The 19,644-nt window shown below is 46.8% G+C and overlaps 1 protein-coding gene across 2 annotated transcripts in view; it reads right to left on the bottom strand.

The window, feature by feature from the left end:
• LOC137645634 (serine-rich adhesin for platelets-like) overlaps positions 1-19,185 on the bottom strand; it is a 52,003-nt gene extending 32,818 nt beyond the window's left edge. The window contains exons 1-2 of one of the 2 annotated variants that reach the window (XM_068378452.1): positions 18,957-19,185; positions 15,438-15,647 (exon numbers count right to left, since the gene is read on the bottom strand). The gene's annotated coding sequence lies outside the window, so the exon portion shown is untranslated. The remainder of the gene's footprint in view (positions 1-15,437; positions 15,648-18,956) is intronic. The other variant, XM_068378451.1, reaches the window with a different exon arrangement.
• Positions 19,186-19,644: the final 459 nt, after the last annotated feature.

Below are 19,644 nucleotides of genomic sequence, written 5' to 3'. Positions count from 1 at the left end.
TCGCGCTCTGTTGTGGCAGAACCTTACTCCTCTTGGGCGGAGTACAGTCGACAGATGACTGAGGCGAGTCGGAGCTGAGCCAATGACTGCAACCTGGCTGAGCACTCGCGGGCTGGACTCTGCGTTTAAGCGGTCTCGAGACCTGAGACCAACGTATCTTCCCAGAAAGATGATCAGCGGACGAGCGGAAGACGGGCTCAATCGTCTGCAAGTGGGAGTGACGGTCTTTAGAAGACACGCCCGCAACCACTGAGGATAATTCTGTGCGCCTAACAAGGCCTGCCGAACCCTTATGCCCTTCGACATTGCTTCTCCCCTGGGCTTGGGAGCTTGCAAGAGGTCCCGGACTGGGAGGACAACTGGCTCGCACAGAAAAATCCTCACGCACCACACTGGCACTAACACTATCACAAGGCACTGCACCGACACTAGCACTCGTCATAGCACTGGCACTAACTCCACCCACTGCACTCTTGACCTTCAGCTCTTTCACTTCGGCCATCAGAGACTTATGGTCACTTACCACTGACTCTACCTTATCGCCTAAAGCCTGAATAGCACGTAAAACCACTGACATATCAGGCGGAGGGCACACAGTAGGTTCGGGGGTAGCCACTACAGGGGTAGGAACAGGAAGGGGATCATGAGATGAGGAAAATATAGAAGAGTGAGAAGAACTCCTCCTAACTCTACATCTCTCTAACTTAGAAGAATACTTTAAAAGACGGACAAAATCCAATTCCGAAAGTCCGGCGCATTCCTCACATCGATTTCCTAACTGACAGGGTCTGTCCCTACAGTCAGAACAAGCGGTGTGAGGATCTACCGAGGCCTTCGGAATACGCCTATTGCAAGACCTACATCGTCTATGGGAGGGGGCTTGCGAATTGTCAGACATTTTGTATTCAAGAGTAGTCAAAGGGAGATCCAAAAAAACAAGCAAAAATTCGTTAATCGTTAATCTGAACTAAATAAAAGCTATCTAGCTAATATCAGAAGGTTTCCAGTAATGCGACAGCCGTTAATCTGAGAGAATACTTCACCAAATATCCGTGAATAAACTCGAAGACCATAAGCGTATCCCAGAACGTCTAGCCGGAGGCACGACAGAGGAATAATTGAGGAGGTGTCAACAAGAAGTACTTGAGTACCTGGCCACAGGTGGCGCTGGTAAGTACACCCCCTTCTAGTATTGTGATAGCTGGCGTATCCCTCCTTAGATTTCTGTCGGGCAACGGAGTTGACAGCTACATGATTATCGGGTAAGTTTAATATTGAAAATGTATTTTTCCTAACTATACAAACCTTAGCTATTTAAAAGGGGTATTACTTTCGGCGTACCTGAAATGACGAGCCATTAATTCTTAACGAGGGTTTACTACTCACCCCGCTAGTTAGCGGGGATAGGGGAAGGTAGCTTGCTACCCCCCACACACCTGTGCTTGAGGTCACTTTGCTTGGAGGTAGGACTTCAAGGGGGATAGGGCTGGCGGGTAAGTTTGCTTAAATAGCTAAGGTTTGTATAATTAGGAAAAATACAAATTATCTACGAATTTGTCATTTGTTCCGTAACTGAAATACAAACCACGCTATTTAATAGGGGTGACTCACCCATTAGGAAGGGTGGACGTCCCAGCCAGTCTGTCTTTTTGGCTTTGCCCGGGGGCTCCTTATCTGAGTGTGTAGGCACTCAAGAAATAAGGAGCCCCTGTACCTTGCTAAAACCTTGCTACGCAAGGTCTGCGGCTTAAGCAAGCTGTGAGTGAAGGTATGTAGAAGTGTGACTCGTCCAAGAAAGTTTTTCTGAAGTTCTTTAGATGGAAAACTTGTACACTAGGAATTTCCCAATACCACCTCATCAGGGTATGGGGATGTAACAGTATTAATCTTAATACATGTACTAGGAACACAAGGAAGCATGGTTTACCTGCAGTGGTTTGAGATCAGCTATGCAGAAAACCAAGGATACTGCTTTTCCCAAGAGAAGGGATGATGAAGAAAAGAATAAGGGCCAGTCAAACCTTTTCATTCATGCAGACTAAAACCGGCTAACAATGCCCTTAACCTTCTGCTACTTGTCCAATAAGGAGCTTGAGGTATACAACCAGCTGTTGTGCAGCCACCACAGGACCGATAGAAAAAGTATCGAGTCTCCTGTGGGTCACGTCTTACAGGTAGTGGGAAGTGAACGTGGTCTGTCATTTCCACACCCACGCTTGAAGAACCTGCGTCACTGAAAAATTTCTTTTGAAGGCCAGGGACATAGCTATACCCCTGACATCATGTGCTCTAGGGCGATGTGACGGAGGAGGGTCCTGATTCAGTGCCAGGTCAATGACCCTGCAAATCCATGCAGAGATGGTGTTCTTGGTGACCCTCCTCTTAGTCCTTCCTGTACTGACGAATAGTGCTGGCACACGAGGACGGGTTGCAGCTGTACTCTTGAGGTACAGCCTCAAGCTCCTTACTGGGTATAGTAAGAGATGGTCTGGGTCATCTGTTACAGTGCGGAGACTAGAAATCCGGAAGGAGTCGAATTGAGGATCCGCTACTCCCAGGTTCTGAGTCTTAGCAATAAACTCAGGGACGAAGCTGAACGTTACCTCCCTCCATCCCCTTGAATGGGCGATGTCATACGAGAGACCATGAAGTTCGCTGACTCGCTTGGCCGAGGCCAAAGCTAGCAGGAACACCGTCTTCCAAGTTAGGTGGCAATCTGATGCCTGACGTAATGGTTCATAGGGAGGTCTCTTAAGAGACCTGAGAACTCGAACCACATTCCATGGGGGATGTCTCACTTCCGACTGGGGACGGGTAAGTTCATAACTACGTATGAGTAGAGAAAGTTCTAGCGATTAAGAAACGTCCATTCCTTTCAGTCTGAAGGCGAGGCTTAAGGCTGAGCGATATAGTCTTTCACTGCCGAGACTGAGAGGCGCATTTCTTCACGCAAATGCACGAGGAACTCCACTATTGCTGGAATAGTGGCATCGAGTGGAGATATACCCCTTCAACAACACCAACCACAAAAGACTTTCCACTTTGCCTGGTAGACTGCTGCTGATGACTTTCGCAGATGTCCAGACATCCTGATCACAACTTCTTGTGAAAATCCTCTCTCAGAGAGGGAATGCTGGATAGTCTCCAGGCGTGAAGTCGTAGTGAAGCTATGGCTTTGTGGAAGATGTTGGCGCATGGTTGATTGAGTAGATTGTGTCGTAGAGGGAGTTCTCTTGGAGGCTCCGTTAAGAGTTGCAGAAGGTCCCGGAACCATTCTGCGTGATGCCATAGCAGAGCTATGAGAGTCATTGAAAGATTGACCAATGTTCTGGTCTTGTTGAGTTCCCTCCTCATCAGACAGAACAGGGGAAAGGCGTAAACGTCGATGTTGTCCCACCGTTGTTGGAAAGCATCTTGACAGAGAGCCTTGGGGTCTTGGACTGGGGAACAGTACAGCAGGAGCCTGAAGTTCAGGGCCGTTGTGAAGAGGTCCACAGTCGGAGAACCCCACTTTGTTGGCTACTAGATGATCCAAAGACCACTCGGTACTCACTATCTGAGATGCTCTGCTCAGATTGTCGGCGAACATATTCCTTTTGCCCGGAATGAAGCGTGCCGACAGTGGTAGCGAGTGGATTTTGGCCCATCTCAGTATCTCAACTGCTAGAAGGGATAGTTTCTGCGAAAAAGTACCTCCTTGCTTGTTGATGTAGGCCACTACTGTGGTGTTGTTGCTCATCACCACCACAGAGTGACTTGCCAGGTACTGTTGGAACTGTTGAAGGGCTAGAAAGACAGCCCTCATCTTTAGGAGATTTATGTGGAGGTACTTTTCTGACTCTGACCATAGGCCTGAGGTCGTGTGGTGCAGCACGTGGGCCCCACCACCCTTTTTTTGAAGCGTTTGAAAACAGCATCAAATCCGGGGGGAGGACGAGAAGATCCACTCCCTTTCGTAGATTCTCGTCTGCCACCCACCACTGGAGGTCCGTCAGTTCTGTAGGTCCCATGGGGATCTGGATGTCCAGGGAATCATAAGCTTGATTCCACCGGGACTTCGAGTTGCCACTGGAGGGATATCATCCTGAGGCGACCATTGGGAACTAGACGGGCCAGCGATGAAAGGTGACCGAGGAGACGTAACCACAATTTGGCTGAAAGTTCTTCTCGTCTGAGAAAAGATCTTGCGACCTTCCTCAGCCTTGCTATCCTGTCGTCTGATGGGAAGGCTTTATGGAGAGTGGTGTCTATAATCATGCCTAAGTATACCAGTCTTTGAGTTGGAAGCAGGGAAGACTTCTCGAGATTCACCATGATCCCCAGATCTTGGCAAAGTCCCAGAAGTTTGTCTCGGTGTTGAAGAAGGATTGACACCGAGTCTGCTAGGATTAACCACTCGTCCAAATAACGGAGGAGAAGGATGCCAATCCTGTGTGCCAAAGAAAATACTAGGGTGAACACTCTGGTGAAGACTTGTGGTGCAGTGGAAAGACCGAAGCACAGCACCTTGAACTGGTATTTTCTGTTGTCCAGGCTGAATCTTAAGTACTTCCTTGAAGACGGATGGACTGTGATCTGGAAGTACGTGTCCTTTAGGTCCAGTGTCCACATGAAGTCTTGCGGTCTTACTGCTAGTCTGACCGTGCCTGCCGTCTCCATGCTGAACGGAGTTTGTTCAGAGCTGAGAGGTCGATGGCTGGTCTCCAGCCTCCAGACGCCTTCCTTACAAGAAAGAGTTGACTGAAGAAGCCTGGGGATCCGTCAAGGACCACTTGGAGAGTGCCCTTCTTCAACAGTGCAAGGGAGTTAAATGACACTGGATTCCTGGTCAGGGGATGTAGAGATGTTATGAACGGGACGCGATATCCTAGACTGATCACAGAGATTGTCCAGAAATCGGCCCCGAGTTGCTTCCACATGTTTGAGCAACTTTGTAGGCATACCCCCCTGGTGAAAATGCAGGGGGACTGCCTATCCTAGCGTTTGCAGCCTCGGCTGCTCCCTCTAGGATTTTTGCCTCCCCTGGAGGACTTATTGCCTTTCCTTTCTTTGACAGGAAATGGGTTAGACACCATCGTCTTCGCTGCTGTTGTCGTCGTAGTGGTCTTGGCTGGAAGGGACTGCTGTGGAGCTGGAGGCTTATAGAGCTTGGATGTTGAAGCCCTATGAAGGAGGGAGCCTTGACGCGACTTTCTCCACCTCTCAGCGGCATGTTCCACATACTTAGGCTCGAAAAGGGCAGACCCCTCCATGGAGAAGTCTGAGCCTACTGATCTCGGCGCTAGGGACCTTCTGATGGAATCTCTCAGCTACTGCATCCCGACTTTTCAGGATGGTATTTGCCCATAAGTTTGAGACTTGGTGGGCCAGAAACTCGATCGTGCGAGTACCAGAGAGAAGGAAGGTTTCCATAACTTTCCTGGTACGTTCCTTGGAGAAATCCTCAGAACGTATCAGGATACCTAAGGTCCCCAACCAGATATCGAGCCACGAAGTAGCTTGCATAGCACACTTTGCGACCTTCTCCTGATTGAAGATCTCGGCTGCCGAGAATGAGACCTGCCGGTTGGAGAGTCTCTCAAGATGGACTCTCCTGGTTAGCTCTTCCAGCAAGTGGTGAAGTGGAAGAGCTAGACAAGGCTCCTCTAGGATCTCGAAGTACCTCCTCTGCTGTACGCGAGGAGGTGGGAGGAGCTTGTTGGTGGTACCGGAACGGTAGGAGAGGACATCATGGAGAGCTGCTGGGAGATATTGTCCCTGGTACTCTTTACCCCTTGAGACCAGGGCAGGCCTGCACTGGCCTTAGAGGGCTTTTGAGTACCAAAGACGCGGTCTAAGACCGTGTCTTTGCCCTCTCGAGGAGGGATCTCTGGGTAGGAAAACCCGTTGAGAGCCCTCATTAAGAGTTGGAACTTACCAAAATGCGTGTTCTGACTCTTGCTGGTCTCCTCCTGTTGTAGGACTTGCAGCAAAGTCTCCCTCTATCCTCGAAGGTTCTTCTTGGGGAGAATCACGGACATTCCCTGAGTGGCTAACTGGCTCCATCCTAGCCCTAGTGGAGGACTTAGGCAATGTTTTGGAGTCTTTGGATTCCTTCCTGGGAAGGATGTAAGACTCCAACATTGAAGAGGGTGGCATGTTCCTTCTAATCCCTGACTGTGGAACTCTCGGCGCGGAGAGGTTTCCTCCACTGGTGCGATGGGGGAAAGTCTCTCTTCGCGTAATTCCCTTAGAAACGGGAAATCTTCGTCTGAAAGGGAAGGAGAGGCAGTCCGAGGAACAGGAGGAATTTGCCCCGAAGTTCTGCGTGGAGTCAGTTTCGTCCTCGGGGAAGTGACCGCGTCTAGAACTCCTCTTTTCCTCTTCAGTGGGGAAGAGGAAGCCATGGTTCCGTGTCCCAATTCAGAGAGGACAGGCTTGAAAGCCTGAGATACGGCTCTCATCAGGGCACCGAACCAGGGCTGTTGGCTGACAGACGCACTGTCGGACATACCCCTTGAAGGGAAAAGGATTGAAGGATCCCTGGGAGGAGTCACTGGAATAGGTAGGTTCGCCTGCGGTAGCTTTGGGATACCGAACCCCTATGAAAGTTTCCCTTCTCCCACAATGCGCAGTGGTATGCGCTTGCGGGGAGGGGAATGAGGCGATGGCGACCTTGCCAGACGTCGTTCCTTGTGATGCGTAGACTTGCGCACGGAAAGATATTGACGCTCACGCGCGCAAGGGAAAATATCAGGGCTCGCGCGCGCGAGGGAAAATATCGGGGCTCGCGTGCGGGAGACTGATGGTGCACGCAGGCGCGCAGGAGAATCATGATGTGCACGGTAGTGTGTTCGCGCGCATCTAGTAAAGGCTTGGGGTGCGTGCGCAGGAGAATGCTCCCTAGCGCGCAGGCATGCAGTAGACTTATGCTGGGCGCGCGGGAGAATGTTGGCGCGCATCCTTAGGAGAGGGTTGGCGAGCATGCGCATGGCACGCGTGTATATCCTTGTGGATGCGCACAGGTGAGCGCTGGCGTGTTGGTAAGGGATGGCGCGCGGGTGAAGGCAGCATGGCTGAGTCATCTGTAGGCCTGCTATCAGGAGAAAGTTGGTGTGCAGGTTTTACCTTGCGCGTAAGTAGGCTGGTGCGTAGCATGGCGCGCAGATGAGTATATTGTAGGGAATGTATGCGCACGTGCAGGAGAACAATGGCGCACTGAATGTTGGTGCGCAGGTGAGTGTTGGCGCGCATGTGGGCGCTGGTGCGTAGAAGATCGTTGGCGCGTGGGACCAGTGTGCACAGGAGATTGTTGCCGCATATACGCAAGAGGGCGCGCATGGCGCGTGGTAGAGCTATGCTCTTGTTGGAGCGTATGCGAATATTGGCGCATACGCACTTGACGATGCCCTGGGAGAGGGTGAGAGGGAAGATCAGCTTGCTGTAGCGATGGGGCATGACAGCTACTGATGAGCGCTTGTCAGGTTTCGTGAGCGCGTAATAGCACGTTCAGGTGGAGCCTTGCTAGGCCTATGCAGGAACGGCGACGGCAGGTCTGTCGGGTGGAAGGTCAACGTGTCCTTTAAAAGGATGACCTTCCACCGAAGGTGATCGCAAACGATCTGCAGAGGTCCAGGACCAATGCAGGTGCAGTGAGGGATGATCGGTCTAGAGGCTCCTCTGCGGGGGACTGCATAGAGGACGTTGAACCATAGAGGCGCCTCCTTAACGCAGGTGAAGGAAGGCCTCTATGGCGAAGAGGAAGGCGAGCCTTCCAGCGGATGTACCCTCTGGGGGCCGTTAGATCAGCAAGCTGACCTTCAGCAGTCCTCCGAAGAGGAGTCTCTGTAAGTGAGCTCCCCGGAGAAAGAGAAACACTAGCAGGAGAGACTGACGATGGACTTAGTTTCCCCCTCGTAGGTTGATCAGGAACTGGGGAAACTAAGCCGTCAGCTACCGTAGAGTCTGGAGTGGAAGAGGAGATGGGTGAAACCGCATTGGATACCTCTGACATGTCGACAAGAGACAGATGATCAACCTCTAACGGTGACAACGATTGCTTGACAGCAACACCCAATCGGATGTAATCAAGCAAAAACCTCCTTGGAGGGCAAACCCCATAAGCCCCAAGGAGGACCAAAGCTGAAAAACGACAAATTCATAAATAATTTGTATTTTTCCTAACAATACAAACCTTAGCTATTTATTAGGGGTTATATTATTGGCGGAGCTGAAATGACGAGCCATTAAAATTTAGCAACAGTTAACTACCCACACCACTAGTTCACACACCTGTGATTTAGTCACTTTGCTTGGAGGTAGGACTTCAAGGGAGATAGGGATTGCGGGCAAGTTTGTATAAATAGCTAAGGTTTGCATAGTTAGGAAAAATACAAATTATCTACAAATTTGTCATTTGTTCTATAACTCGAATACAAACCACGCTATTTATTAGGGGTGACTCACCCATTAGGAAGGGTGGACGTCCCTGCCAATCTGGCTTTTGGCTTTGCCCGAGGGCTCCTTATCTGAGTATGTTAGTACTGTACTGTACTAAAAAATAAGGAGTCCCTGCCCTTGTTAAAAGCTTGCTACGAAAGGTCCGCGGCCTAGGCAAGCTGTGTGTTGAGACATGCAGAAGTGTGACTGTCTAGGTAAAGTTATTCCGAGTCTGTAGGAAAAACCTTATGTAACCAAGACTTTCCCAATACCAACTCGCCAGGGTATGGGGACGCGACAGTATTAGCTTAATACTAGGTACACATGGGAGCATGGTTTACCTGGAGTGGTTTGAGGTCAGCTTATGCAAAGAACCCAGGATGCTGCTTTCCCCACGAGAGGGTAGGATGAAGGAAAGAATAAGAGCCAGTCAAATCTTTTCATTCATGCAGACAAAAACCGGGTAACAGAGCCCTCAACCTTCTGCTACTTGTCCAATAAGGAGCTTGAGGTATACAACCAGCTGTTGTGCAGCCACCACCGAACCGATAGAGATCGTATCGAGTTCCTGTGGGTCACGTCTTGCAGGAGAAAGGTTGTGAAAGTCACCTGGAGCATTCGCATCCTTTCTTGTAAAACCTGCGTCACAGAGTAATCTGCTAAGAAGGACCAGGGGCATAGCTATACCCTTGACACTGTGAGTTGTCATGTCGAGATGATGTTTTGGTGATCCTCCTCTAGTCTCTCCCAGTGCTGATGACAAGAGAAGGGACCCGGGTGGGCTGTTGCCGTTTTCTTTAAGTAAAGACTCATACCTTACCCTGGGTACAGTAACGGATGATCTGGATCGACCGTTACCTAGTTGAGACTTGTGTAGGATCCATCACCTCTGGAGACTGTGTCTGGTGACATACTCAGGGACGAAACTGAACCTTGTCTTTCGCCCTTCTTAATAATGGGCAATGTCGAAAGAGAGACCATGAAGTTCCTTAACTCGTATGGTTGCTGTCCGAGTGTGTAGGAACATTGTGTTCTTAAATCAGGAGGAAATTTGTTGCCTGGTGAAGTGGAACACAAGGAGGAGGGATCGGAGATTGAACTATGTTCTGAGAGGAAGGTCTCAATTCCGACAGGGGAAAGGCAAGTAGTAAGTCCGTATGAGTTAGGAAAAGTCTATCGATGAAAGGGTGTCCCTTTCTTTCAGTATGAAGGTGAAGGATCAAGGTTGAGTGATCATCTTTACCTGTCAAAACTGAATAGGGGATCTTTTCCTCTTGCATATACTTAAGGATTTCGCTATTGCTGGAATCGAGGTATCGAGAGAAGAGACACTCCCATGATGCCCACCCCACAAGACGTGATACTGCCTGGTAGACTGATGCTGAGGAACTCCTCAGGTATCTAGACAACCTCTTCGCAAAGAGGTACTGTATTGGGTAGTCTTCAGGCGTATACTCATAGCAAAGCTATAGCTTGTGGTAAGTGTCGAAGTGGGTTGTCTGATATGTGGAGAGGGTTCTCTTGGAGGCTCTATCAGGAGCTGCAAAAGGTTTGGAGACCTTTCTGCATAATGCCATAGCGGAGCTAGGAGAGTCCTTGAGAGGTTGACCGATGTTCTAGCCTTGTTGAGTGCCCTTCTACAGATAAAACAGGGATGAGACGTAAACGTCATTGTTGTACCCACCGTTGTTGCCAGAGAGCCTTGGGGTCTAGGGCTGGTGAGCATCGGTAGCCTGAGGTTCAGGGGCATTGTGAACAGAGCCCCTAGTTGGAGGACCTCGTAAAGTCGGGACTTTGTCGGCTACATGGCGATCCAAAGTCCATTCGGTATACCTATCTGAGATGCTGTGCACAGATTGTCGGCAAGCCTGTTCTTCCAGTCTGGAATGAAGCGGGCTGAAAGTGGTACCGAATGGACTTTGGCCCATCTTAGTGTTTATACTATTAGATGGGAAGATTCTACAAGCCAGATCCTATTTGCTTGTCGATGTGAGTCTCTATGTGGTGTGCGGTGTGTCGTCCATTACATCACTGAGTGGTCTGTTAGGAACCGATGAGGTTGTTGAAGGATCAGAAAGTTGGCCTTCATCTCTTAAGAGATCTAAGTGAAGGTACCTTCGGGCTCTGTACAGAGGGCTGAGGTCGTGTGGTGCAGTACTATGGTCCCTCCTTTCTTCATTTTCCGACTTCAGTCTCCTGGAATGGAAGTCGTTCTCGTTTCGCGAAAGTTTTTGTGAAGATTGGTTTTTAGAATCATTCCCAGATACACCAGTCTCCTGGGAGGGAAGTAGGGAAGATTCTGTAGGTTTACCCTGATCACTGGATCTTGGTAAAAGGACTTCAGAAATTCCAGTGTTAATGCAAGGTTGCCACTGAGTCTGCTAAGGTCAGTCAGTCGTCCCGAGAGAGCGGAGACGGAAGCCGATCCTGTGAGACCAGGACGGGTGTAATGGAAAGACCAAAGCACAGTGCCTTGAACTGATGTTTCTTGTTTGTCTAGACTGAATCTCCCCACCTTCCTAGATGGAGGGTTTGGACCTGGGAGTAAGTGTCCTTAAGGTCCAGTGTGCAAATGAAGACCTGAGGTCTTAACCCTCGATCGAACTCCAACATGGAGTGGACATCGACCCAAAGGGACAGCTCCTTGGTGATCCTTTCGTATGGAAGATTGTCAACGCTGGAATCTTGACTCGTGTCGTAAAGAAACAGGAGCGATATCCAGTGTAAGGATTCTTCTCTGAGAGAGAATTTCTTTAGAAGGAAGGCCACGCTTAGCCTTACCACGCGCCCTGATGGGATTGATGCTATTCCTTAGAAAAGAATTAATCTGGCGAATGTTAATCAATGGTGGGTATCGTGGATACTGTGCAGTTGGAGAGTGCTCGCATGTAGTTCCCTGTTAGCATGCCGTTGATGAGGGTTGTCGAACGTTTGCCGATCACTTTAGCGAGATGGCAAACGGCCAGTAGCGAGAAGTATGTTATATAACTTCTGATCTAGGAACTACAGGAAGCGATTGACTATTAAGTTCGAGTCACGAACTGCTGGCAAAAAACCGATGACCATGAATCGGTGGTCTGTGTGCCGATGGTGAGTTCGAGAACAGCCAGCTGATTATGATCCCCCCTGTTTGGTCAGAGATGAGCAAGCTGAAGATGGGCTGGTCAGAGATCAGCGAGCTGAGTTCAATGATCGAAGAAAGATGAGCTGCCCACCGGTGATCTAGTGATCAGCAAGCTGATGACTGTTTATTGACTAGCAATCGATGATTGGAAATGCTAGCAATTGGATATCGTTAGTCATCAGAGGGACTAGAGGTCACCGATCAGCATTGAGCTAGCAATTGGCGATCTAGTGATCGGAGACCTAGCGATCAGTAAACTGTGAACTAGCCATCAGCAAACAGCAATCTAGAGATCAGTCTGTTGATGCTTTCCTGTTTGCTGCCGCTGGTCTGTCAAGGAAAAAAGAAACTTTAGAAGAGACAGGGACCAAGGATTCCCCGATTCGATTCCCTTGTAGGATGGAATCTTCGGGATCTTGAATCCTCTGTGGAGCCTTATTCCTCTTTTCCAGGTGGCAATGTTTATGTGCTTGCGGGGAAGAATGGGGCAATGGTGACCTGTCCAAAAAGTTTTACTCCTTTTTACTGACAATTGCGCAAGTGTGTAGGTGAGTCTGGAGCGATGGCACACAGGATGGTGCTGGTGCTTAATATCTGCCTGGAGAGCAGGCAAGCGCTGGTTCTTAGAAGAGCTGGTGCATTGGATCTGTGAGCCTTGACTCTTTGGCAAGAGCTGGCGTATGAATCCGGGGACCGTAACTGCGCCAGAGGGCGCAGGAAAGTGAGGAAGATCGCTGGCGCGCCGTAAGGCACTGTGTAGTTTGTGCATTCTCCCTAGAACACACTGAAGCGTGTGACTGGTTGCGCAAGAGTGGTAGCATTGGCGCGTGCGTGAGAGTACTACGTGGAGATTGTTGGCGCGTGCGTGCGGAAGACCATCGGCACCCGCACGTTAAAGACCGTCAGAGAGCACGGAAAGCTGTTTGCTTGCACTCAAGATTATTGGAGCACGCACACACGAAGGACGTCGGAGCGCGCCCCCGCGTAAGGCCGTCGGTGCACTTGCACGGTAGACTATTGGCGTACGTGCAGGATCTTTTTGCGCGCGTAAAAAGATTGTCGGCGCTTGCGCACGTAAGAAGATCGCCGGCGCTTGAGCGCGTAAGAAGATCGCCGGCACTTGCGCGCGTAAGAAGATCGTCGGCGCTTGCGCGCATAAGATCAGCGAGTGAGCGCGCGAAGGTAGCGCTAGTAGGTTGGAGGGTCAGCTGGCAGGACGATCAGGAACTGGGATGTGCCCTTTAAAAAGGTCGAGCATCCCCCGATGGAGACCGTAAGCAGGTCTGCTTTAGAATCCAGCACCGAAGTCCTTCGTTACAGTGCAAGGTTGCGCTGGTAGATTGGTAGGTCAGCTAGCAGGACGATCAGGAACTGGGATGTGCCCTTTGGAAAGGCGAGCATTCACCGATGGGACTGTAAAAGGTCCGTGTTAGAGTCCAGGACCGAAGTCCAAAGGACTACGTTGCAGCACAAGGTTGCGCTGGTAGATCGGTAGGTCACTGGAAGGTGAGCTGGATCCTCCGAGGAGGTGTCTCTATGAGAGGCCTCTCCCGCAAACGAGAGAGGTGACTACTTCGTAGAAGAGACTTGAAGACACTCGTGGTGACGCCCCTTAGGGCCATTGCATCAGCAAGCTGACCTTATCAGTAGCGATCCTCCGAAGAGGAGTCTCTATGAGTGGCCTCTCTCGCGAACGAGAGAGGTGACACTTCGTAGAAGAGACTTTAAGACACTCGTGATGATGCCCCTTAGGGCCGGTGGATCAGCAAGTTGACCTTGGCAGTAGCGATCCTCCGAAGAGGAGTCTCTATGAGTGGCCTCTCTCGTGAACGAGAGAGGTAAACACTTCGTAGAAGAGACTTGCCAAGACTGTGCTCCACCCCTGAAGGAAGAGAAACTCAGCAAGGGGGGAGAGAAGTCTGGCCGAAGGGCAGCAACAGCAGTCGGAGGCGATGAATTTATTAAGGTATGGGAAGTTCTCCCTCTGAAGGGAGAAAACAACCTCACACCTGGGGAGGAAACCTCCCTCGGAAGGGAAGTTGTCCAACCCCTGGAGGCAAACCTCCTTCAGCGTTCTAAGATGATCTGAAGTGCTGGCCATGTTGTCAGGGGAGTACTTCTAAGAGAAGGGATGACGCCCATGACGATGTCCTCTGAGGGACAGCAGTGGCAGCAGATTCCGCAGGCATGAACAGGACAGCTCTGCTTCGTTGCCACTCTTTAGTCGAACGAAGAAAAACTGCATAGTTAACTGGGAAAATAAAATTAAATAATTATTTAACAGAAATTCCCTAGAGAGGAACTCCGAAGAGGAACCCCGAGGGAATAACATAAAATAAGAATTAAGTATGCGCCCTCCCTTCCCCCAGATGACATCCACGGGAGAAGGGGGGGAGCGGAGTAACTGTAATAAAAACAGAATTATAATTATTCAAATCATCTAAAAAGTCACTAATAGTGAGAACCACTAACCCCCAGGAAGGAAAGTGTCCCCCGCGGAGAAAGCTAAAAAGTTAAAATACAATTAGATTTCACTAAAAATAATTGAGACAAACAAACGGAATAGCAACCTAACCCGCACACGGGAAAGGAGCTTCTGCAATAGCACGTTGTTGTATTAAAGGTGAACGACCTCGAGACGAGAGAGACCGTAGTCAATCTTTAAAAGGCCACATGACGATTCCCCTGCGGCGGCCGAGTTAACGGATATATGCCGATGGGAAGACCGATGGACCAGAGAGGGAGAGGCCATTCCCCACGAAGTTGAACTGTGCTGGCCTTGCTACTACGCAAGTGTCGTTGTCGTATATCACACACACAGCACAAACACTGAAAAGAAAACTTACTACATTTCTATACACTTATATACATAAACATTAAGAATGTTTACATATACATTTACAAGTATAAGAAAAAGTAAGTAAAAAGACAATGGCAGTCCAAAATAGGTGAGGAGAGAGAAAGAGGAAACAACCATTCTCGCTCCGAGCCAAAAGTAAAGTGAGCTCAAGCACAGGTGTGTGTGAGGGGGGGAGTTAGCTTGCTACCCTCCCCTACCCCCGCTAACTAGCGGTGTGGGTAGTAAACCCTCGTTAAATTTTAACGGCTCGTCATTTCAGCTGCGCCGAAAGTAATACCCCTATTAAATAGCATGGTTTGTATTATAGTTACGGAACAAACTCCAATGTTATGACCATTTCCCATTACTTTTACTTGATAGACGGCCCACCATAACTCATAAACTAGGGCTTTCTACCAAAAATCCCTATCATGCTCATTCAAAACACCTACAATTACACTAAATGCCCTTTTTTCAAGCCGTAAAAGATATTGTTTTAATATAGTTTTAATACAAAAGTGTAAGCCGCCATTCACGTAATTCACCAGTGTGTGAGAGCCCTTAGTGTTTCACCACCCAAAAATTTGGTTTCACACTCTGATCCCCCAAAATGGGAAAACTAAGATAACTCATAAATGGGTGGTTTGCACAAAACTCAAAGTCAGAAATGTATAAAACACAACATAACGAGTAAGAAAAATATATGGTTCCTGAATTTCATTTAGCTAGAAATTAAAGTATCGTATATCCGAACCTTTGTATATTAGCGGCCAGTTCCTCCACTAGCTCCTAAACTAACCCCCCTAACGCAACCTACAAGCCTTGTCCTTACGTACTTAACTAACGGGGGCGTTACCCCCTTACACTCGTTTATACTTAGTCAGCCGTCATCATATATACAGGTAGCCGTTATGGTAATTTTTCGTAATAAACCCACCCCGCGCTTTTGTTGTTATATGTATTTTTGTCAGATAAACCACGTGAAAAAAATTCAATTCTTGTCAACACATTATCCTCACAATTACATAATAAGAGAAAAAAATTCAATTAACTTACGGTTAAAGAAGATTTTTTTCTAAGTCCCTTTTTTAACTTCACAGTGACAAGGAGAGTAGCTCCTGTTACTTCGTATACTCGTTCCTATTCTATTAAGCTCCACCCCTCTGCGCACTGTGATAATTTTTGCCTGACTGCGCCGAAGTCGTGGTTATCCTTGACCTTACTGCGTGTGCGTGAAAAGTTTTTTCTTCTCCCGTTTTGCAGGCTCTGTAATATGAATTGGCCTATCAGAATCTAGATACATTATAATCTCACCATTTCATTGGTCTTTGATGAAAAACGTTATTCATGCATATCCGTGAAGCCTGCTCATTTCCAAATTACAAAGCATTCCTTGCCCTCTGGTGATCGGTTGGTCCCTTGACCGTTCATTAGTTCAGTGATGGCGACTCTGTGTACTGGTTGTGAATTTACCCAACACGTGGCTATTAAACTATTTTTAACAAATAAAGAAGAAACTTTAAAATCTTTGCGTAATCACGGTGTGCTTCCTTTAGAAATAACTTGCCCGAAGTGTTACAAACCGTGTTCTTTGCGACCTGATCGTCATTGCTGGCAGTGTCACAGTAAATTTATTTTTATTTTAGCGTTTATATTTTTTATATATTTGCAGGTAGAACCTTAGCTAGGGGTTGTAACCTGGAAAGGTTTGTGACCTGAGAAGGTGGTCCAGGGGCTTGGCCCCGCCTAGGGGTTATGACCTGGGAACTACTAGGTTAGGTTAGGTTAGGTTAGGTTAGGTGGGTTTGTTAGGTTCTGTACCCTTTTATATATTGTGTAAAGGTTATATAGAAAAATGCTTTAAAATACACATTTCATTCAATTAATTTACTAAAAAATAATGTAAATTAATAAAAACATAATTTATCAATTTCTCGGGGTTTGCAGTGATATTGTAGAGGATTTCAGTAATTTTCAAGGGGATTCCAGAACGGGACTCAGAAGAAAACGAGCCAATGATAGTTTTCGTTAAGTGTTGTTCCTCATATTTTTTCATGAAAAATTTTTTTTTCATTATTTTTCTTGTTTCGCTATGTTTTTGCCATTATTCTCTTCCGCTATTTGTTATTTTTCAGTACCCAAACTGATGTTCTCTAAATTACTGTTGGGTGTGATAGTTGGAAAACGATACATTTGCGGAAGTTAATAACATCAGAACACAACAAACAAGAAAACTAACGAAAATAATATTTTTTCATGAAAAAAGTGCTGGGTGGGTTTACTACGAAAAATTACCGCCTTTATCATACATACACCCCCATATATACCAATTTTACAGTTTATAAGGTGTTATTACAGTTTCATCCATTATGGGAAATCTATTATAATAATATATTTCCCGAGTAAAGCAAGTCTTTAGTAGTATTTCTGTAAAATATTATCTGTCGCAAATGCCTAGTTCTTTATATATCGACGATCAAACTCACGCTACTCTAACTTCCTCCTAGATTTTTTCTAAGTCTGTTGTTATTGTTGACTGTGTCTTGTATTTGCTTAAATGAGCCCTGTAACCACTATAATCCACTAACAAACTAGTCCACTATGAAGTCTTACACATTTGGCCAATCACAGCGCCTGTCCACTATGTCATAAATGTTTGGCCAATCACAGCGCGACAATACATCATCTTCCCAGGCATTTCATTTCGTTCTTAGACATGGAGACCATAGAAAGCACGTCATCTCATGTTGCACAAGAAGTTGAAATTCCATCTTCTTGTCCTGACTGTTTCCTAACTTACAATGAATTTGTTGAAAAACTAGTGCATTTGTGCTAGAGACAAAATTTAATTTTACAAAATAAAAATTGTCCTGCATGCCAAGGAACCTTCCCAACGGCTTCACGTTTTCCTCAAAGTAGCAGCACATCTTTATGAACCAACAGTTTAAGGTAAGCTTCATTAATTTATAGAGTATATTATAATGGTGATAGTATAACGATGTATACAGCAGTACCATCACTTTGGATTTGGTTTGATGGATGTGTTAGGTAGTGGCTGTAAAGCGGGGGGGGGGGGGGGGGGGGGGGAGAGCAGGGGCTAGGCCTAGGTAGGGGTACAGGGCCCTGGGTTAGGTGGTTGTATTGGGTTTGGTAGTGTCCCGAAAATCACTGTGGCCTTAAGGGGGTCCCCCCCCCCCCCCCCGTAGGCCTAGGTAGGTATACAGGGCCCCTATGCTAGGTTAGGTGGGTTTCCTTAGGTTCAGTAGTGCCCTGATAATCACTATGGCCTTAAGAAGGGGCGGAGCCCCCCTCCGGTAGGGCTTGATAGGGGTATAGGGGGAGGGGTGGTGGAAGGATAAGTATTCATTTATTGCAAATATCATTTGACAGCCCCCCCCCCCACACACAAAACTCCGATTCCCACCTGGTGTCCCCCATAATTGTTGGGATGAAGTAGGGTCTTTCTGCATTCTGGAACAACTTGTTGTTTTAACTCCAATTACATAGTAAATCTCTAAATCGGATGGTTTGCGGTCAAAATAAACGTTATATTCGTTGAAACTACACTATTTCTGATGCAACAAATATATTTTTATTCCAGTTTACTTACTTACTTACTCTTACTTTTACGGTTTTATTTCTCGCCCTCCATCAAACACTAAAGGTCTGTTCAGGCGGGCCTTGGTGTGTGAAAAAATAATTCCTTTCCAGTTAATATTTTGCTCTGTATCGTTATCAGTTATTTCGCTAGCATTTGTATTCAGGCTTAATAGTTTTCAGGTCACTATTATAACACTTTCTAAAAAGATAAGTCTTCAGGTTTTTCTTGAAAGCTGCCACATTATTGCTATTCTTGATATCGAGTGGAAGGTCGTTAAAGAGTCTCGGTGCAGCATAACTGAACGTTCTTCCTCCTATTGCATGATTCACACTAATTTCGAATAGTCTATGTGGGTCATCTGCATGTCTAACTCTTACAGCAGCGCTGGTAGCTTCAGGGTAGGGGACCAGGCAATCACGAAGACATTTAGGCTTATCACTTGTAAGTGCTTTGTGAGTCAACAAGCAAATTTTAAATTCAATTCTAGCCTTAACAGGTAACCAATGTAGATCGATCAGTGCAGGACTTATTCTCTCCCGAAATTTAATGCCTTTTATCAGCCTAGCCGCCCGGTTTTGCACATTTTGGATGAAAATGAAAATTTACCGTTTAAAAAAATAGAATATCATTAGTAACACAATCGCTTATGCTTAGGGGAGGACTCCAAAAAGGCGTTGACCTTGTTAGAAACTGTAAATTTATTCCTCTCTCTCAGCACGAAGCATTCGTTCTGACTCTATCTCTCTTTCTCCCTCTCAGCAGGAAGCATTCGTCCTGACTCTCTCACTTTCTCCCTCTCCCTCTATCTCAGCAGGAAGCATTGGTCTGACTCTCTCTCTCTCTCTCTCTCTCTCTCTCTCTCAGCATCAGCAGGAAACATTGTCTCGACACGTCCCGTTCATCTAAATTATACCAGACGACTTGTTCTTGGGTGAAAATTGTTACTTCCTACCCACAATAATAACTTTACTTACCTTATAAAAAAGTGCTAGCTAGCTTAGTTTAAAGTACTTCATCGAAAATTAAGAAATGGAGTCTGAATACGATGTTCACTGAAATCATGAAACGACCGTGAATCAGTGAACCGTTTGTTTGGGTTGCTATTGAATTTGAAGTTCATCTTCTTCACAGAATCATCGTAGGACTGTAGGCTGTCTGATCTGGCCATCTGTAACTGGCCGACGAGTACCATTATACTCTACTCTGGTGTGTCCTTATTTTAGTAGCGTCAGAGAATTGTATATAAAAAGATATTATGGTATGAAGTTTAGTTAATTGTTTAAAATAGAAAATAAATGGTATGAAGTTTAGTCAATTGTTTAAAATAGAAAATAAAAATCTCAATTCCTAACGGCCGTCATGGCCATTAACGGACAATACAAACTAATCACAATAGGTTGCAAATACTGATGATAGCAAGGTGTTATCTTATCTGATTTCAAGATAGAATGGGATAAAAATAAAGAATGAGTATTTCATCATGGATTTATTCATGGTACAGGTAAAATAAGCTTAATTACAATAATATGAATAAGCTTAGAAGCTTTGCACTTTTCTATAAGACAATAGATTGCCTGCAAACTTATTTTGCGGAGTGAGCACTTAGGAACCAGGAAATTCAGGAATACGGTTCATTAGCTATACCTGACAGAATTTGACCAT

The sequence above is a fragment of the Palaemon carinicauda genome, chromosome 8, assembly GCF_036898095.1.
Source record: "Palaemon carinicauda isolate YSFRI2023 chromosome 8, ASM3689809v2, whole genome shotgun sequence".
In the NCBI taxonomy this organism is placed as follows: domain Eukaryota; kingdom Metazoa; phylum Arthropoda; class Malacostraca; order Decapoda; family Palaemonidae; genus Palaemon; species Palaemon carinicauda.
Note: the sequence above shows the minus strand (reverse complement) of the source record. Positions and strands in the feature narration are given on the sequence as shown.